This window comes from Eumetopias jubatus, unplaced genomic scaffold, assembly GCF_037043125.1.
Source record: "Eumetopias jubatus isolate StellerSeaLion01/CBP00866 unplaced genomic scaffold, mEumJub1_p1.0 scaffold_7, whole genome shotgun sequence".
In the NCBI taxonomy this organism is placed as follows: Eukaryota; Metazoa; Chordata; class Mammalia; order Carnivora; family Otariidae; genus Eumetopias; species Eumetopias jubatus.
Genome location: NW_028274813.1, coordinates 21431778 through 21451292, shown reverse-complemented (window position 1 = coordinate 21451292; position 19515 = coordinate 21431778). Strand labels below are relative to the sequence as shown.

Genomic DNA, 19515 nt, shown 5'->3' with positions numbered 1-19515 from the left:
GTAATTGTTGGGAAGGTGTAAGATGTTTTCATATTCCAGATAAGTAGTCCCCAAAGTGGGGGAATGCACCCAAAGATGTACATGGAATGATCTACTGGGGTGTGGGAAGAAAATATCACAACTTCTAATTCTGTTTACTTTTTAACCCATCCTTTAAACATTTCTAATGTTTGTCTACATGTTATAAAACATTTACTAAAATACCTAGTATATTTGTAATTTGTAAATAAATTAATAATATTATACACACATACACATATTAGAGGCTCATGATCAAGTCTTTGGAGAAACATGACCAAACAAACATTCGGAGAAAACTGATATAGTACATTAGGCATGTTTCAAATACTTAGCATGACTTCACATATACAAAAAGATATCACCTCTTCCCTGTTCTTTGTAAAAGTGGGCTATTGTAACCAGAAAAATGGTCTTGGTCATCAGTCCAAAGGGAGAAGTATCTTGCTAAATAAGAAGAATCTATTATTCCCTTAAACTCTCCTTTTATTTGGGCAGTAATTCAATCCTAAATGCCCCAGCTCCCCTGTGATCATGCTAATGACCTATCTCAGGCTTTCCCTGTTGCTAGAACCTAGCTAAATATGATTTCATCCACTCCTCCTTGCTTTCTAGAGAGTTTTAAGAACAGTCTTCCAATTCTGCAGAAATTATGAAATTAACCTAAATAAATGTCAGAGTTGCTGCCAGGGTCAAGAACTGTATGACCTCAGTATCAGACCACCAGTCTCATCTCCCTTTCTGGTTTATCCTCTTGGTGCCCAGTGAAGACACAGCAATGACAGGAAGAAGGGATGTCTGTGAGCCTGTGAGATCCTGACCCATGCCAGGGTCATCACTAGCACAGTAAGTGTCTTTATTTATTTTTTAAAGATTTATTATTTATTTTAGAGAAAGTGAGAGAGCACGAGTGGGAGGGACAGAGGGAGAGAGAGAGAGAGAAGCTCAAGCAGACTCCATGCTGAGCATGGAGCCCAAAGCGGAGCTTCATTTCACAACCCTGAGATCAGGACCCAAGTGAAAACTGAGAGCTGGAAGCTTAACCAACTGCGTGACCCAGGCACCCCTCAGCAAGTATCTTTAAATTAAATGTTTTAAATGTCCTGTTGTTCAAGTAACAGGTTGAAACTGTTACTTTTGCTTTCAATAAAGTTTTAGAGGAAAATTCAACCCACATAATTCAGAGCAAAAGGACAAATTCAATAGAGTGAACAGTACAGAGGGAAGAAACCGCCTATTGCCTCTCCTGCATCCCTCCCCCATGATTTTGGGTAACCACTTCACAACCAAACCTTTTCCCCCTCTCATTCAAGCCTTCAGCAATCAAGGTGCCCCACCCCTGATGCATATGACCCAAGCAAAGTCAGATACTTGGAAGTCTTGGATAGACTGACGCCAGCACAGGAAAATAGCGGGAGCTGAGGTATTCAGATAGAGGCACGCTGAAGAGCCTGCACATTAGTTCTTGCTGACTTGAGGCTTAAAGTTGCCAAGGTACCTGATGACCATCTGTGGGAGAGAGCAAAACGGCCTCAGATTCTTCCTTCTTCTATCCATGCTCTTGGGCAGTCCCTTCCCACACTGACTCTGAGCTGGAGCATGTGGTTTATTTTAGTCAGGATCAAATAGATCACAAGCAGAAACTTGAAAGGTGCTTGTGCACTGGGGCTTGCCCTCTTTTGCTGTACTTGGAGACCATGATGAAGGTTTTCTTCTGATTCTGTAAACTAGTATATCCTTAGAATAAATTCCTTTTGCTTAAAGTTAGTAAAGTGGGGCTTCTGTTGCTTACAATCCAAATTATTTAGTAGCGAGGCAGGAGACAGATGACAAGATCTTTGTAGGAACCATGGGCAGATATAGATTTCTAGAACCTTCCAAACGTGTCCGGCTTTGAGCCAAACTATTTTGTTGCTCCTCTCCATTCTCCTTCATTCTTTTCACAAGGAAATAGAACAGTATTCCTCTGGCTTAAACAATACAAGACATATACTTCAAACTCTGGTAAGGTTGGAGGGGAGGAATTTAAGACTCTTCTCTGAAGAGTTGTCATCGTTGGTCTGGGTCACCGTAGGCAAAAACAGGTGGGAAGTGGATAGGTTCTGACTGCACTGCCAAGTGGTCAATGGGCTGTGGCTCCAGGGTGGTTCATATCCTGGCTATTTCATTTATTAACACTGTGACCTTGGGCAAGTTACTTAAGTGTACTAGGGCTTTAGTTCCTTCAACTGTAAAATGGAGATAACAGTACTTACCTATTTTATTTTATTTTATTTTATTTTATTTTATTTATTTGACAGAGAGAGAGAGAGAGAGAGAGAGCACAAGCAGGGGGAGGGGCAGAGGCAGAGGGAGAAGCAGGCTCCCCACTGAGCCAGGAGCCTGATGCGGGGCTCGATCCCAGGACCCTGGGATCATGACCTGAGCCAAAGGCAAGACCCTTAACCAACTGAGCCACCCAAGTCACCCCTAATATTAACCTCTTAAGTTGTGATGAGGACTGAGTTAATTTATGTAAAGTTTACATAGCAAACATTTTATAAATATTTGGTGTTATTATTATAATGATTATTCCTTAGAGTCTAGGTACCCTTGGGGAACAACTTGTAAAGAGACATTTGGCACTGTGGGAGCCCATGATACAGAAGGTTTTATTTCTAGTCCGGGCTCTGCCACAAACTTGCTATGGTCTTGGGCAAGTCTCTTTGTGCCATTTCCCCACCTGTAACATGGGATAATCATAACCTCTGTTCTAGTTTGGAAGCAAATATGAAATAACACATATGTAGGAATGTTTCTAAACATTCAAAAGTGCTTACTGCTGTTTGGTAAGGTCTGTAATTATTCAGATAGTGAGGTAGTTCTAGGTTCCAAATAAATCCTACAATTTCTCATGCTGTTTGAGTAGGTCCTAGCTGGGCAGCTGTTGCATGAAAGAGAGAGAGAGAAATGCAAAAAGCAATCTTGGAATAAAGACTTATTTACAGATATATTAAACCAAAACCTGTGTGTTGAGAGGCTTGGTTACATGTCAGATCAAAGAGGTCATAGGCTTTTCAAAAGTCTCCCAGAGACCATTAGTATTTCTGAGAAAGTAAATGAAATCAAGTAACCAGAGAATAGGGGAAAGTGGAAGGCCAAGAACACACTCATACCTTTCTACATCCTGAGCTGAGAGGTGCCACTTAACTGACATGTTCCCCAACTGTCCATACGACCAGGGTTGGGTGTCCTTTGCCTCAGCTGGGGATAACTCGGGATTTAAGGCCCACTGAATCTAATGCACTCAAAATGTGAATTCATTTTAAAGCACGCTGCTTTTTATAATTGTTCCAGTCACCAAGTTCTAAACTAAGTAACTATTTGCTTCTGTAATATAAAGATGAACTTTTTTGATGATTTTAAGGAACAAGTTATATTTTAGAAAATTTGGATGGTGCAGAAACACATAAAATTAAAAGCACCTGGGGCGCCTGGGTGGCTCCATCAGTTAAGCGTCTGACTCTTTTGATTTCAGCTCTGGTCATGATCTCAGATCAAGCCCTGGGTCAGGCTCCATGCAGGGTGTGGAGGTTTCTTAAGATGAAATCAAAGCACCTGAATCTTGCTGCCACCTGAGATTACTGATGTCACTATGACAATGTTTCCTTCAAGCTGTCTCACTGTGCACATCCACATTCATGAACACATACCTATCTACAGAGCAGGGATTCTTCTGCATGTACAGTTTTAGAACCCACATTTTCATTTGCTTAATATTCATTGATGAGAGTTTCCATGGGACAATATTCCAAACCAGCAGTGTGCAAGACAGTAAGGGCCAGCAGCTGTTGGCGGTATCCGACCAAGCTGTTAGGATGAGCATTACGTACACCAAGAGAGTCTGGAGGGCAGTTGGTATTCATTTCAGTACATATATGCAACGTCTGGCTGCCTCAGTGGGGACGTACAGGATATGTGAAAAGTAGTAAGAAACTGTGATCGTGGATAAAGGATGATCAATGTTGATCATTTGTTTCAGGAAGTAAATGTGATCCCACTGACTTTTCAAGTCAGGGACTTCAGCAGACAGAGATGAGGTAATGGGATCAGGATTTCTATTTTCAAACTGAAAGCTTGCCTGGCTGGGACATGCTGAAATGTTGACAAACATGCTGCCTTCCACTCTTTAAAAATAGTAACCTTTGTTTCCTACACTGAGGGCATTTCCTAAGGTCAGACAGAACCTCCTCTTGCAGCTGGACACATGGCCGGTTGGTGTGTCTGCCTACTTGTTGCCCCTTCTTCGCCTAAGTGAGAGAAGTCAAGCGAAGGACATAAAGGTGGAATCATCTGCCCACCTCAAAGCATGAACCTCAGTTACATTAGAGGGCAAGTTGCACAACATAAAACAGAGGTTTGTTTCCTCAAAGACTTTTCAAGAACACGCACTACATAGCATAGGAATTTCTATCCTATCCTCAAGAGCAGACGGGGGCAAATACACCAGTCAGCATTTGATAAAGGCTGATAGCAAATAAAGAATAAAGAGTCCCAAAAATATTTAGAGAGGAGGAATGTAACTATTCTGTCTAAAACCTTAAGATTTCTGGTTAAGATTAAGGGGGGTAAGGCATGTGTCATTGGAGAGAAGCACAAACCGTCTTCAGAACCAGGGCAACATTGAGCCAAGGAGAGAGATCTTTATGGTGTTAGTTTTTCTTCAGAGTATTTAAATTGGAATTGGATTGTCTAAACCCACATAGCCCCTGGTGACTTCTGGAGTGTGTCTGGAGTTCTCTGGTAACTTGGGGAGTAGACTTGAGGTTTTAGGGCAGGAGAGGGAGCTGGAAGGAGAGAAAGTTAATACCCCCCCCACACACACACCTGCCTCCACGTTCAAGACCACAGCAGTGGCTTGGGCTAACACTCACCAGTCATGTGCTGGATGCCAGGTGCTCCGCCAGACTGCACTGAAACTCTCGATTTGATCCTGGAACACCGACATAAGGTAGGTCCTACCTCGGGGACACTGAGGCATGGAGATTAGTGACCAAAGTCACAAACAAATAAGTGGTGGAGCTAGAGTCTGAACCCAGGAACTGGGAGTTCACGACCCTCAGCTTGACCGTTCTGGGTTCCCGCAAGGCCGACCGCCGCTCTGTGTCTGCGTAACTACCTAATCTCGAGCAAGTGACTCCATTTTCAAGTCTCAGCTCCTTCACTTTTAAAAAGCATAATAAAAATAACCTGGTCTGTCCACCACAACATGGCTGTGACAACCAAATGAGAAGACATGGGAATGCATGGGAATGCCACCTGCACAATATGGCATGCTATCCATCTTAAATTACTTTCATTATTACTGATGAACTAAGAGAAAGAAAGAGGGCACTTATTTCTTCATTTTGAGGTTTGTTCTGTTTCATATGAACATTTTAATTTTAATAATCAACATCAGGCAATAGAAGTAACCAATATTCACATTAAGCATTGAGAAAAAGCAGAAAACATTCCCTCTATCAGGAATCTGTGATTAGAAAGAAAAAAAAAAAACCCGTGATTATTTTGACAAGGCAGTGACTTAGAATGGCTCCCTGGAGGGGCTCTGTAGCTCCAGGCGATAAAGCCTGCTCTAAGTGCTGGCAGGCTAGGGATACTTTCCTTTCTGGAAGTGGAAATGAATTCTCAAGGATTTGTGGCTCTCCAGATAATGACTTCCTGTTCCACGAAAACAAAGCACAGCCGCTGGAAATAAGAGCCTATCTCTGGTCCCTATTCCACATCTTAGAGCTCTCATTCTCAGTCTGGTCTGAAAGAGGCTTCTCCAACTCCAGGCCTCCAAATCCTCAACTGTTAATCGGATGGACAAAAATGCCAGAATTTAAAGCCAAGGTTAGAGTTACCTTTGAGCAAAACCACCTTGGACTCAGACTAACCTGCTGGAAGTCATTAAACTCCCAAGCAGGGCTGAAGTCTTTGATCTACACTTCCATCACAGCACACACAGGCATGATCTCTGTGTTTATTTTCCCACTCTGGCCGCTACATTACAGCCTTTTGAACTGAATTGTGCTGGGAACTTCATCTAGGAACCCAAAGTTGGGAAAGAGGAAAAAAGGAACATCTCCAGAAATTAAGGGATAGAAGGGTCAGCAAAGAAGAGTTGAGACATCTACCATTATTCTTTTTCCAGTCGATCTATGCATGTTCAAGTTTTATGACAAAGTATGATGGGCAGAAAACACGGTATACTTTTTATACAGGAGGCTGAAACAGAAGGAAAGGGCGAAAATTAGGTTTAATGTACTGAGGAAGCAAGAAATAAAGTCATAGATGTAACACTCCACTTTTGGGTGCCTCTGAAGTCGCCTTCAAAGGAGATTTACCATTGTGGTTGCACAGCACAGTGTTAACATTTTATTACAAGCCCTGTGTACAATCAGTCCTATGATAATAATATTTTAAAAAGAAAAAATGGTGATCGTACAGTTCTGCAAGGGGACAGCTTCTTCTCCACCTGAACATGGAATGTCGTAAAACCTAGAGCACAGAGAGAAAGTTCTCAGAAAGAACTGATAGGACTGGGTCTAATTATTAATTACACAGAAGGTTAAAAACTTTCTTTTAACACAAGCAAGCCACGTTCACTGAAAAAATTTTAGAAGATACAGGCAAGCAGGTGGGGGGAGCACCCAAAGTCCCATGTTTACCGCCACAATTAAGAGGCATCTGTGCTATTATCAAGGCTGATGAAGGAGAAACGGAAAATTACAACAGTCAAAAGTGTTCCCAAATTAACTGGAGGACTCAGGAGGGACTCATGGGACATGAAACTGCACACAGCACTAGGATCTGGTGGTCACTTTGGAAAAGTGCCTGGACTTGTGTCCTCTTACGCAACTCCTCTGAACTTCCGCAGAATATTAGAGAAGTTATTCACACATGCATAGAATAATGTGTTGTACAAGACTACCTTGTGAGACCATTACAATAGATGAAAAGTAAAATTTAACACCCATTAGTAATAAAAACTCTCAGCATAGTAGAAATGGAGGACAATTTCCTCAGTCTGATAAAGGGCGTGTGTGTGTGTGTGTGTGTGTGTACACACACACACACACACACCTCAGCTAATATCATAATGGTGAAATAGTGAATGTTTTCCCCCAATCTCATCGCATCTATTCAGTACTGTAGTGGAGTCCATATGCATGGCAACAAGGTAAGGAAAGGGAATGAAAAGCAAAAGAAAGAGAGAAAACTCTCTTCATAGATGGCATGTTGTATACTCAGCAAATCCAAAAATATCAACAAAATCATAGAAGCAATGAGCGAATGCAGCAAGGTGTCAGGATACAAAGTCATTACTTAAAAAAACTAATTATATATCTAAACACTAGTAACAGGGGCGCCTGGGTGGCTCAGTCAGTTAACAAACTGAGGGTTGCTGGAGCGGTGGGGGGTGGGAGGGATGGAGTGACTGGGTGGAAGACATTGGGGAGGGTATGTGCTATGGTGAGCGCTGTGAATTGTGTAAGACTGATGAATCACAGACCTGTACCTCTGAAACAAATAATACATTATATGTTAAAAAAAAAAGAAAAGAAGATAGCAGGAAGTGAAAGATTGAAGGGGGGGAAATCAGAGGGGGAGAGGAACCATGAGAGACTATGGACTCTGAGAAGCTGAGGGTTCTAGAGGGGAGGGGGTGGGGGGATGGGTTAGCCCAGTGATGGGTGTTAAAGAGGGCACACGTACTGCAAGGAGCACAGGGTGTTATACACAAAAAATGAATCATGGAACACTACATCAAAAATGAATGATGTAATGTATGGTGATTAACATAATAAAATAAAATAAATAACACAAACAAGGTACCATGAATGAGAAAAAAAAAAGGAACAGACCTTTAAGAATTTCAGAGAAATGGAATTATTAGACACAGACTTTACAGTTACTATGTTTAATTCTTTAAAACAGATAAAAAATAACCTTGAAATATATACAAAAGAGGATGAGATTCGAAAAACAATCAAATTTAAATAAAATAGAATTGAAATTAAAAAAAAAAAAAAAAGAGTCTGCCTTCGGCTCAGGCCGTGATCCCACGGTCCTAGGATCCAGCCCCATGTTGGGCTCCCTGCTGGCTTCTCCCTCTCCCTTTGCAGCTCCCCCTGCTTGCGCTCTCTTACTCGCTCTCTCATGCTCTCTCTCAAGTAAATACATAAAATCTTTAAAAATAAATACTAGTAACAAATAACTGGAAAATGAAATTTTAAAAAATACAACATCATAAAAATTTCAAATACACAGATTAAGCATGTAAGACCTCTATACTTGAAAACTACAGAACATTAATGAGAGAAATTAAAGAAGGCCTAAACAATGGAGAGATTTCGTGTTAATGGATTTTAAGACTCAAAATGTTAAGATGAAAAAGTTTCTGAAATTGAATTATGGAGTCAATGCAAATCCAAACAAAATCCCTGGACTTTTTTTTTTTCCCCTTTGGTAGAAACTGATAAACTCAGTTTTTATCAAAGCCTGTCAATAGCCAAGATAATCTTGAAGAAGAAAAATGTTGGAGGGCTTATATTACTAAATTTTAGGATTTACTATAAAGACTCAGTAACTAAGATAGTATAATAGGAAAGACAAATAAGTTAATGGAAGAGAATAGAGTCGAGAAGTAGACCCATACATATATACTCATTTGGGTTTTGACAAAGGTGCCGTAGAATTCAATGGGGGAGGGAAGTTCTTTTCAACAAAGTGTGCTGGAGCAACTAGACACACACATGGGAAAAAATAGACCTTAACCTTTTCTTCTCTCTCTCTCTATATACACAGGAATTAAAGTGAGAAATGTCATAGATCTATATGAGAGCCAAAACTGTAACACTTCTGTAGGAAAACATAAAAAAACATTTCATGACCTTGCAGGCTGCAGTGATTTCTCAGGACAAAAAGCACTACCATGAAAGAAAACAAACTTAATAAATTGCATCTTATCAATTTATTTATCATGATATCACTTAAAAAGTTAAAAGGCAAGCTACTGAAAAAAGACATATCCAGAATACATAAAGAATTCCCACAAATCAATAATAAAAAGAAGAATAACCAATAAAAAAAAACAGGCCCTTCATAAAAGAAGCTATATGAATGGCCATAGAGCACATGATAAGGTGCTCAACATCATTAGACACTAAGGAAGTGCAAATTGAACTACGGTGAGATATGACACATCCACTAGAAAGGCTAAAGTTGGAAAGCATGATAATATCATGTTACAGGATGGAAAACAACTAGAACTCTCTTATATTGTTGGTAAGAGTATAAAGCGGTAAAATCACTTTGAAAAATGGTTTAGCAGCCTCTAATAAATTTGCACATTCACCTAACTTATGACCCAGCAATTCCACTACCATGTTTATATGTGAGAGAAGTGAAAAATATGTCCACAAATAGATTTGTTCAAGAATGTTCATAGCAGTTTTATTAATTATAGTAAAAAACTGGAAATACCCCCAACTATCCATCAACAGGAGAATGGCTACGCAAACTGTGTCATATTCATATAATAGGGTATTACGGTAGCAATAAACCTAAGTGAACTGTTTAGACATACAGCAACATGACAAATCTTAAAACCACTACCTGAATCTCAAAAGTCACTATCACACCATCACTTACCCTGGTTTCATTGATTCATTTAATCTCATATGAGCCCTATAAAGTAGACACAATTATTCTTCATTTTTAATAATGAAAAAGATTCACAGAGGAAAAATAATAGCCAAGATTGTATTTACTCATTCATTAGTTCATTCAATATTTACTGAGCAGATACGTTCGCTACCAGGTGGTGTGTCACATACTGAGGATAAAATGTTAGCGAAACCAGACACAACATTTCAACCCAGTCCTTCCACTACACAACACTGCCAGGTGCTGCAACAGGCCCTACATTAAAAAAAATGAGTAAGACGCTATCAGTGCAACTACAATACAATACAAAGTGCTCCTATAGGTATATGCAAAGTACTGTGTGAACCCAAAAAGGGAAATGCTTGATAATTCTGTCTGAGTTGGTTGAAGCCAAACTGACAAAGCGGCTGACATCTCCACTGGAAATCTAACAGCAGACAGAGTGTTTTCAGGTGCTGAGAAAGAGTGGAAAGAGCTGAAGATTTGGAACCAAGTCTACCTGGGTGGGACGCTGGCTCAGTATTGACATTTGTGAAATGTGAGTAACTATCCAACAGCTTGAGAGGTGGTTGTGGGAACTGGAAATTATACTTAAAAATCTAAGCACATGCAGAAAAAACTCAAATTAGAGTAGCTTTTATTTTTGAGCAAATCACTGGTGTTAGTCATACTGCCAATATATGTCTCCTACTGTAGATGGTGCGTCAATCCCCAGAAAGGCTTACCTCTCAAAACAAGAATGTGATTACCTTTCTAAGGCTTGAAAAGCTTAAGACTAGACCTGCAACCCACAGTGATTTGCTGGCTTTTGATCCCCCTCCTTGTGTGAACATGACTTGTGCCCAACATATGCCATGAGACTGTGTTACATAGAGTTGGCTATCTCATTTTGAGTGGCTTCCATGGGGTTAGAGGCCAGGACCCCAAAACACTTGGACTAGGGGGGAAAACAGCCACTCTGCGTTGTGCCTTTTCACACAAAACCACCCAGAACATGCACCTGATCGCGGGTACCTCCTCTGTGTCCAGATCATGGCAATGCTCCCTCTAATCTGCATCACATAGCCCTATTAGTCTCCAGGTTCCCAAAACAGAGGCTAGTGGCAAGTATTAAATTAATCCCAGAGAGACAGCCTAGTAAGGCAGGGCCAAAGTGGCAGAATTTTCTCAATACACAGAGGCTCTTCCTGAGGCGCCTACATCCAAGATTTTAATATAGATAACGAAATAGGTTCAGTATCCCTCCTGATGGCACAGCAGGTTAGTGCTGCTGAATATTAAGGCATTTAGAAAACAAGAGGTCAGAAGTTGTTTGTGAGGCTGAGTGGCTCTTTATTGACATTTCCAGTCAAGCTAGAATAATTACAGCAAGAGTGGTCCTGGCACCAGCCTATCCTAACCACACAGGTTTATATGTGCACAGCTGAGTGATGAACTGACGCAGAAGGGTGTTTACAATGTTTAATCATCAGAGCGAACACTGCAAACAGCTCCACAAGGAGCACGGCACACGGGAGAGAGCACTGTACCACAAACAGGCTGTGGGTAACGTCAGGCAAGTGATTTCTGTTCTCCGAGCCTCAGGTCCCTCACCTATAAAATGGGATAATGATGCCCTGCAGGATGTTGTGAGAGTTACAAATAATGTAGGCAAGGGCCTGGCATAATGCCTTGCATGTACCAGACACATAATAAATGGCTGCTTCTGTTATCATAATTAATGGAAGGCATGGCCATCTAGAGTTTTGGGGGAGCCAAGAAGAAGACATATGCTACGAGTTGATTGCTTTTGTTGGATAGAGGCCATGTTAAATGGCTCGTAGCCTGCTTACATGGAGTGTAGTTCAGGGAAGGGTTGGTGTGTGAGGGAGAAGGGGTGGGTGAGCGGAGGCTAACAGGAGAGACAAAGAGGGGAGAGGAGGGGGAAAATAAATAGCTTTCAGAAGAAGCACATATACCTTGTTACTAGACTATAAGCTATTGGAAGGCAAAGCCCAGGAGCCCAGGTCTTATTTTATGTACATTTTACCCTGTTTTTGTTCATTATTACAAGCTCTATCAGCGTCTAACATAATACCTGACACCCAGCAGACACTCGGTAAATGTTTACTGATGCACACCTGGATCGGGCACTGACTCCCACTCACAGGTGTGGCTCTAACTAAACAGGAAAAGGAAATGGACAGTGGTGGTGTGGGACAATTGTGGAGCAGTGGTTCTGATAAGCAGAAGTGCCCTTTGTCCCAGCGGGTCACTGAGCCATCACACTGACAAACTGTGACAGGTTCCATTCACAACACCAGTAACGGCATGAGGTCGTTCCCTCGACAAAGCAATAAGCCCCAGATAAAGGCTCCAAATCTTAACATGGGAAAGGTCTATCCCAGTCTGTCACCGTCTAACCCAGTTAGCACATCAGGTACATGAACTATTTTACCGTCCCGTCCTGGACTAGGCGTTCTACATACTCTTTGTTCATTAATCCTCATGACAACATTAAGTATAGTTTATAGGTGAAGAAAATGAAATTCACAGAGGTGAAGTAACTTGCCTCAGATCAGATATCAACCGGGCTTCAAAATCATATAGTACCACACACATACAGAAGGGCGTACATATCAAAAGTTTTCACACACCGAGTACATTCATGTAACCAGTACCAGAAGAAGAAATAAATCCCCTTGTACTTCTTTCTTGTCATGCCCCCTCCGAGGGCAGCCCCTTTTCTGACTTCTCACAACTCTATGAGTTTTGCCCGGGACACTCCAACCTACAGTAATTTCTCCTTCCACTGAATTCTTAGGATTTTCTTCTCTGTAATTTCCCAATACCCTCTTGGAGTGTCAATGATTTGTTCTGTTACATACCTTGTCTTTCTAATTACGATTGTTATAAGCTCTTTGAGGCCCAGGTTTTATACTTTTTTAATTATTATTATGTTATGTTAATCACCATACATTACATCACTAGTTTTTGATGTAGTGTTCCATGATTCATTGTTTGTGTATAACACCCAGTGCTCCATGCAGAACGTGCCCTCCTTAATACCCATCACCAGGCTAACCCATCCCCCCCAGCCCCCTCCCCTCTAGAACCCTCAGTTTGTTTCTCAGAGTCCATAGTCTTTCATGGTTCATCTCCCCCTCCGATTTCCCCCCCTTCATTCTTCCCCTCCTATCTTCTTCTTCTTTTTTTTTTTTTTAGCACATAATGTATTACTTGTTTCAGAGGTATAGGTCTGTGATTCAACAGTCTTACACAATTCACAGTGCTCTTTACATCCCCTAGCATACCTAGTATGGAGAACTTACTCCACAATATATGAACCTAACAGTTACTTTCTGCTTTCTGTGTGTCTGGCACTGTAATAAGCACTTTACCTGGATTATCTCATTTAAGCCTTCCAACAACCCAGTGAGGTAGGTACTGCTATTTTCTCCCTTCTATAAATGACAAAATGGAGGCATAAAGAAGTAACTTGCCCAAAGTCATACAGTTAGGGAGGGATAGTCAGGAGGAATGGTTACTCCAGGGAATGCATGAATTGGAGGGCTTTCATTATTCTGTTTTTTATAAAATTTTTACTCAAGTATAAAACATACATAGAAAAAAGACAACATAAATCACACATTTAAAGTTCAATGTGCTTTGGATGTGGGGAGACTGTGCCCGACCCAGCACTTGGATTCAGCTCCTTCCTTTCCAACATGGAAAAAACTTACATCAGTTCCCTGGACCCTGAAAAGCTATTACAATGCCCCTATGATAAATACCATCAGATCAGGGTCTGCAGTCTTATCGTTTTATGAAAGGCAGAAAGAATCATCCTGATGTTGCAAGCAAATTGGCTACTTTGTTCTTTCAATGCTCACCACCAGCTTCCTTGGGCCAAAAATCAGTCATCATATCTCAAACTGTGAAGACACAAGTTGTATTGAGCAGGATGTTGTCAATCAAACCAGGAACCTTGGACAAGAGACTCTGGTTAAGAGCACAGGCAGTTTACCCCTCCCTTGCACTGGAGACTGGGAGAAAGCTCAGTGGGAATAGAACAGCACCCCATTTGTCTGGGGCACAGCCAACTACTGTGGCCACGACAGCCCTACAAGCAACAGAGTTATGGCACATAAGAGTAACCTGGCTTCAGGCATGCATGTTCCCACATCTCTGCTCTATGTTCTGCCATGGAAAAACAATGGAAATGCCCAGTAACTTAGTTTCTATCTCATCAAATGCCAGACCCTAGAAGACTTTTTTTTTTTTTTGTCAGAGAGAGAGAGAGATTGCACAAGCAGGAGTGGCAGGCAGCAGGAGAAGCAGGCTCCCTGCCTAGCAGGGAGCCTGATGCGGGGCTCAATCCTAGGACCCTGGGATCATGGCCTGAGCCAAAGGCAGACGCTTACAGACTAAGCCACCCAGGCATCCCGACCCTAGAAGACTCTTGCTTCTTCCTGCTACCAGTGGGTTGGTTCTTTGGACGTTTAAACAACTGAGCCACCCAGGCGCCCCATGTCCTTTTCATTCTAGCTATGATGGTAGGTGTACAGTGGTGTCAAATTGTGGCTTTATTTGGGCTTTCCCTGATGGCTATGAAGTCGTACACCTGCTGGTCATTTGGATATCCTCTTTTGTGAGTACCTTTTCAAGGCTTTTCTCCATTGGGTGGTCTGCTGTTTTGGAGTTGATGTGTAGAAGTTCCTTATATATTCTGGATATGAGTTTCCAGTCAGATAAATCTATTGCAAGTATCTCCTCTCATGATGTAGCTTGCTTTTAACTCTGTTTATAGTATCTACTGGTAAACAGTCCTAATTTTAATGTAGTCTAATTTACCAGTTTTTTCCTTTATAGTTATTACTTTCTGACTCTTGTTTAAAATGCATTTTTTAGGGGCTGCCTTATTAGAGATTGACTGGTGGGGCTGCCAGACAAGGCCCAAGCCTCCCCAAAGCCACATGAGCTAATACGCTAAGTAAGTCACCACAAAGCTCTTTCTCTGGAATTTTACTCTACAGGGAACGCAAATGAAACTGGAAACGGTTGACGGCTCTAGAAGAAACCATCTGAGAGTCCTTGCCAGAGACCCAAATTCTGTTCTACCCCCCCTTTCTGGGTATGGCTTTTCAGCTTGATTTCTGTTTTTCCTTCAGTTCCGTGAGCACACTCTTCCCTTTGCTCCTCCATATCCTTCCAACACATTCTCCTTCTAAGAAAATTTCAGATTAGCCAGAGTCCATTTCTGTTGCTTACAACCAAAGAATCCCACCGATTCCTTCATTCACTCTCTCTGTAGTGACATCACCTATTTTTATATTTGGTGCTAAGCACAAAAGTACAGCTTGACTAGTCACGCTCTGCAAACAAGAAATTTCACGTTCTTGAAACTCAGGCCTCATCCTTTCATGACTGAAGTACGATTTTTTTTAAAAACTATGAGCTTTCTGACATCCCAGGGCTGGTTCTGCCAGACACTCACATTAGGAAAAACAATGGCATTTTCAACTCATCGGCTCCTAGGGAAATGAAGAAGGGGAAATCTAGCTAAAACTGCACATTCTCCAGTAAAGCAGACAATAAAAAGGTACAAGAGAGCACTAACCCCTTAACAAAGTATCCAGCAAAGATAGCTCTGCAGCTATGCCTTAGCATGATAATTCTACTTTTTTTTTTTTTTGCTGATGGCTATAATAATGAGTACTGATAATTTAAGTGGAAGAGCAAATAATATGTTGTGTAGAATATTATTTAAATAAGGAGCACTTCTAAAAATTAAATTATCCTGAATAGGCAGCAGGGGGAAAGGGGGTGACAATCTATAGAAACACTGTTGTAACTGGAAGGGTGTTTGGGAAATCATCTCAATAATCACGTGCTCAGGCCCTTCATGTTTCACAAAATAAGCGCACAGGCCAACATTAACAAGAGAGATTTTTAAGAAACAAACAGATATTATACCTCCAAATGAGTCTGAGCTGGCAAATCATACACATATTGCATTGATGCAATTGTAACATTAGGCATTTCTGGATTACATCTTCTGGAAGTGTTTTAGAAACTATGGTGTTTTCTTCAACATGACCTTAGTGGTGGCAAATCTTCATTCCTTGAGGTTGACTGGGTTTGATTTCTCAAAAACATTCAAAACTCAGAGTCAAAGCTGGTGAGTAAATTTCTATATTTCCTTTTTTTTTTTTTAAAAAGGGATAATACACCATGGTGTGGGCTTCAGAGTTAGAGAAATCTGTACTCTGACACTTCCCAGCATGTGATCTTGAACACAGGAGCGTCTACTTGAGTCTCAATTTCCTTATACATAAGAATGGACTAACAGTCTTTCTGACGGGTGTGGGTGGTAAATGAGATACTGTATCTGAAGCTATTATATCTTTAGCTTTTATTATTGTGACTAAGGAAGGAGAACGGCTTTTGTCTGTCAAATGTAAATTGGTTCTGAAAGGACTTCACAAAAAAAAGTTTACAGATTTTAGGCTACACCATTAGTAAGTGACAAGACCTGCAATGTTTCTGGATTTATGCAATCCAGCTCAGACCCAGAAATTATTTTTTAAAAGGACTTTAAGAACAAAACACAATCAAAGAGTCCCAAGTACCGAAGTTGGAGTATTTATTCACAGATGTGCCTCTTGGTGTCAGAGGAGACCTAGACACTCATGCTCTAATTCTGAATCCATCCCTTGCAATGCCCATGAAGGGGCCCCTGAAGAAAGGGTATCTAGCTATTGGTGCAGGGAAAACTGAAAGAACTGATGGATGAAACAGAAGTTCTCAAAAGAAACCAGATTTACTGAGAGAACATCTTTTACCCGTTGACATATACGCTAAGGGACTGTGGGAAGATCAGGGGCAGAATGGCTCCTTTAATAGGCTGCAACTTCAAAATTCAGAGCGTGGGTTTCTAGGATGGTGCTTGCCAGGTAGAATAGGCTGGTCTTCTGATAGTCAAGCTTTATTTGGTTCAGCAACTGGATTAACAATCTTTCCTTGGTATTTGCCTAAAACCTTACTCTGCCCTACTTCCATGGGAACAGAAATAGGTCATCAAACACCCAAAAAATCTGGTTACCTTGACCCCTTATTGTCCTTATCAATAAAATGAGAAAAACCACACCTACCTCAGGGTACTATGCAAATTAAATGAGATCTCATGAAAAGTATCATTATAGTGTCTGACACATAGCAGTTGCTTGATAAATAAGTAATTATTGGCTTTAAACAAAGAAGGAAATGCCAAATGTTGCATCTGAACTGCTAAGAAGATAATCTATAGATTGAGAGAAAAACTTAATCTAGTCTGGATAATTCTACAGTGTTTGAATCTTGGTTTTGAACAACTGGTATTATATCTTGAATGCTATTTTCTCCAAATATTTTCTCTGTACCTTCTTGTTTTATCGACATATATCTTGAAATTTTGCTTAGTTAAAAGAATTAAAAATCACTTAACGAATCATCTTTGAGGAAAATCTATTCATAAATATCCAGGTCTTGTGCTCTGTAGATCTGACCTTTTCTTTGAATTACCAGAGCTAGAAGATGAGGTTCCATAGAAGATGGATATTCAATAGACAATGAAATAGTCCTTCAATCAGTCCTCTGGACCAGGTATGGAGTTCAGAGATCTGAATCTGGTTTTTTGTTTTTTGGTTTTTTTTTTGCTTTCCATTTTTTAAAAATTTTTTGTTATGTTAATCACCATACATTACATCATTAGTTTTTAATGTAGTGTTCCATGATTCATTGTTTGTGCATAATACCCAGTGCTCCACACAGAACGTGCCCTCTTTAATACCCATCACCAGGCTAACCCATTCCCCCACCCCCTCCCCTCTAGAACCCTCAGTTTGTTTTTCAGAGTCCATCATCTCTCATGGTTCGTCTCCGCCTCTGATTTCCCCCCCTTCATTCTTCCCCTCCTGCTATCTTCTTTTTTTTTCTTAACATATATTGCATTATTTGTTTCAGAGGTACAGATCTGTGATTCAACAGTCTTGCACAATTCACAGCGCTCACCATAATCTGAATCTGTTTTGATCATGACTGTGTATTAAGCGCACAGAGTTAGTGGAGGAGTTCTCCTTCAGAGGGGAAAAACAGGAACTGTTCATTCTGTCATCACTGCCTCTTTCACATAATAGATGTGTATTTCCTGTGTCAAGTCAGGGATAATGTGCCAAAGACAGGAAGAGACTGGGTCAAAGGTGTCATTATCTTGTTTGAGAATCCTCCACACAGATGACCACCTTTACATTTCAAAAACAATGGCTCTCAAATCGTTTGATGCCCATGGTCACTTTGGAAGAGCAATAAACCAAAAGACCACACATAGAGGACCCTGAATTAGAGCTGGAAGACCTGTTCCTCTGCCCCACTCAGAATTCATTTAACACCCTTGGGCCTCAATTTCCCCATCTGGAAAGTGAGGGGGTTGGATCAGATAACCCTGAATTTGTCTAGTGTTTAAAACTCTATAATTTATACCCACTCTTCCACTTTTTTTATTGTGAAAGATAGCAGTGAAAACCACCCCACTTTCAGCAGAATGAATTAAGAATAAGACATTGCCTTGATGAGACTCATGAAAGAAACAATAAAATATGAATTCATGTTAATGATAAAAATATATACAGTGCAGTCCTGCCATCATCCCCAGAGAGCTGCCCGCTCATGGTGTGATGAGCCTGCTTGTCATATGCTCTTTCTCACCATCTATGGTAATGGCAGAACAGTATCTCTGAACCCTCAAAATGGCTCATTCAATTCCACCTTACAAACTGTCAAGACTAACCAGAGCTGCAGACAGCATCAGCAACAAGTGGTGATGTGGAAGCAGAATTCTGCATACAATTGCAGAACAGCCAGGTGTTATTCATGAGCTAATCATGGCGAACATTTCTTGAGTATTGACTTTATGCCAGCACTTAAAGCCACGTGCTTTATATACGTTATGGAAGGTTTGATCATCCCCTGTACTGGGTGGGTCCGGGGACGAGGGCTACGGCCCCTCAGGGTCCTGGCCACGCTACTCAGTGGCATTGTAATGGTCACTCTTTCACAGGGGAGCTGGACAGGGGAGCTCTTGTGTCCTTTCTCCTGAGACTTCTTTCCAGCTCCAGTGATTCACACTCCTTCCTCTCAAGCCCATGAGTCCCGAGAGATTGGATAGCTCAGAAAGTTTGCTAGCTGACCTGCTCTTTGACTTTTTACAAGTGTTTTCCTCTAAGTGCCAAATGCTTCAATGACTACTCCTGTCTTCCATGATCAAATATACTGGTACCACTGGTATCCCCAGAGGGGGTATTCGACATTAGTTCACATTAGTTCACGTGGTAGTTTGAGCCAGGATTTGAGCTAAACAGCAAGAGGTGTTACAGACTTGGAGAACAGGTAAAAGGGAGCCTGGAACTTAGATTACCACTTCTGGAAGACACAGCTGAATCCACATTCCTTTTTGCACTGCACCTAGTTTTGTACCCAGCCATCGACAGGCACAGAACCTGTCGTATGGTGGAAAGAGCAATGCGATAAGGAGGAAGTAAAGAACAAGGGCACAGGTCTCCATCACCCCCATTCCTGCCCAGCCATCTCTGCTCTGCTCTCCTCTCCCCACACTGGAACAGAACCCTGATATTGAGAAGTACCAAATGTCAAGGGGTGTTTCTAACTCAGGAGGGGCAAAGAAGAAGAGAAAAGGTTGAAATCTCTTTATCGGACTAAAAACAATAACAATGTGCCAGACACTGCGCAAAAAAATTTTTCTTAGATGATCTTATTTCCTTCCCACAA

The 19515-nt window shown here is 41.1% G+C and overlaps 1 protein-coding gene and 1 pseudogene across 3 annotated transcripts in view; one reads left to right on the top strand and one right to left on the bottom strand.

The window, feature by feature from the left end:
* STON2 (stonin 2) overlaps positions 1-19515 on the bottom strand; it is a 139464-nt gene that overhangs the window by 25155 nt on the left and 94794 nt on the right. The window lies entirely within an intron of this gene.
* On the top strand, positions 13419-13923 carry LOC114205277 (gametocyte-specific factor 1 pseudogene; annotated as a pseudogene).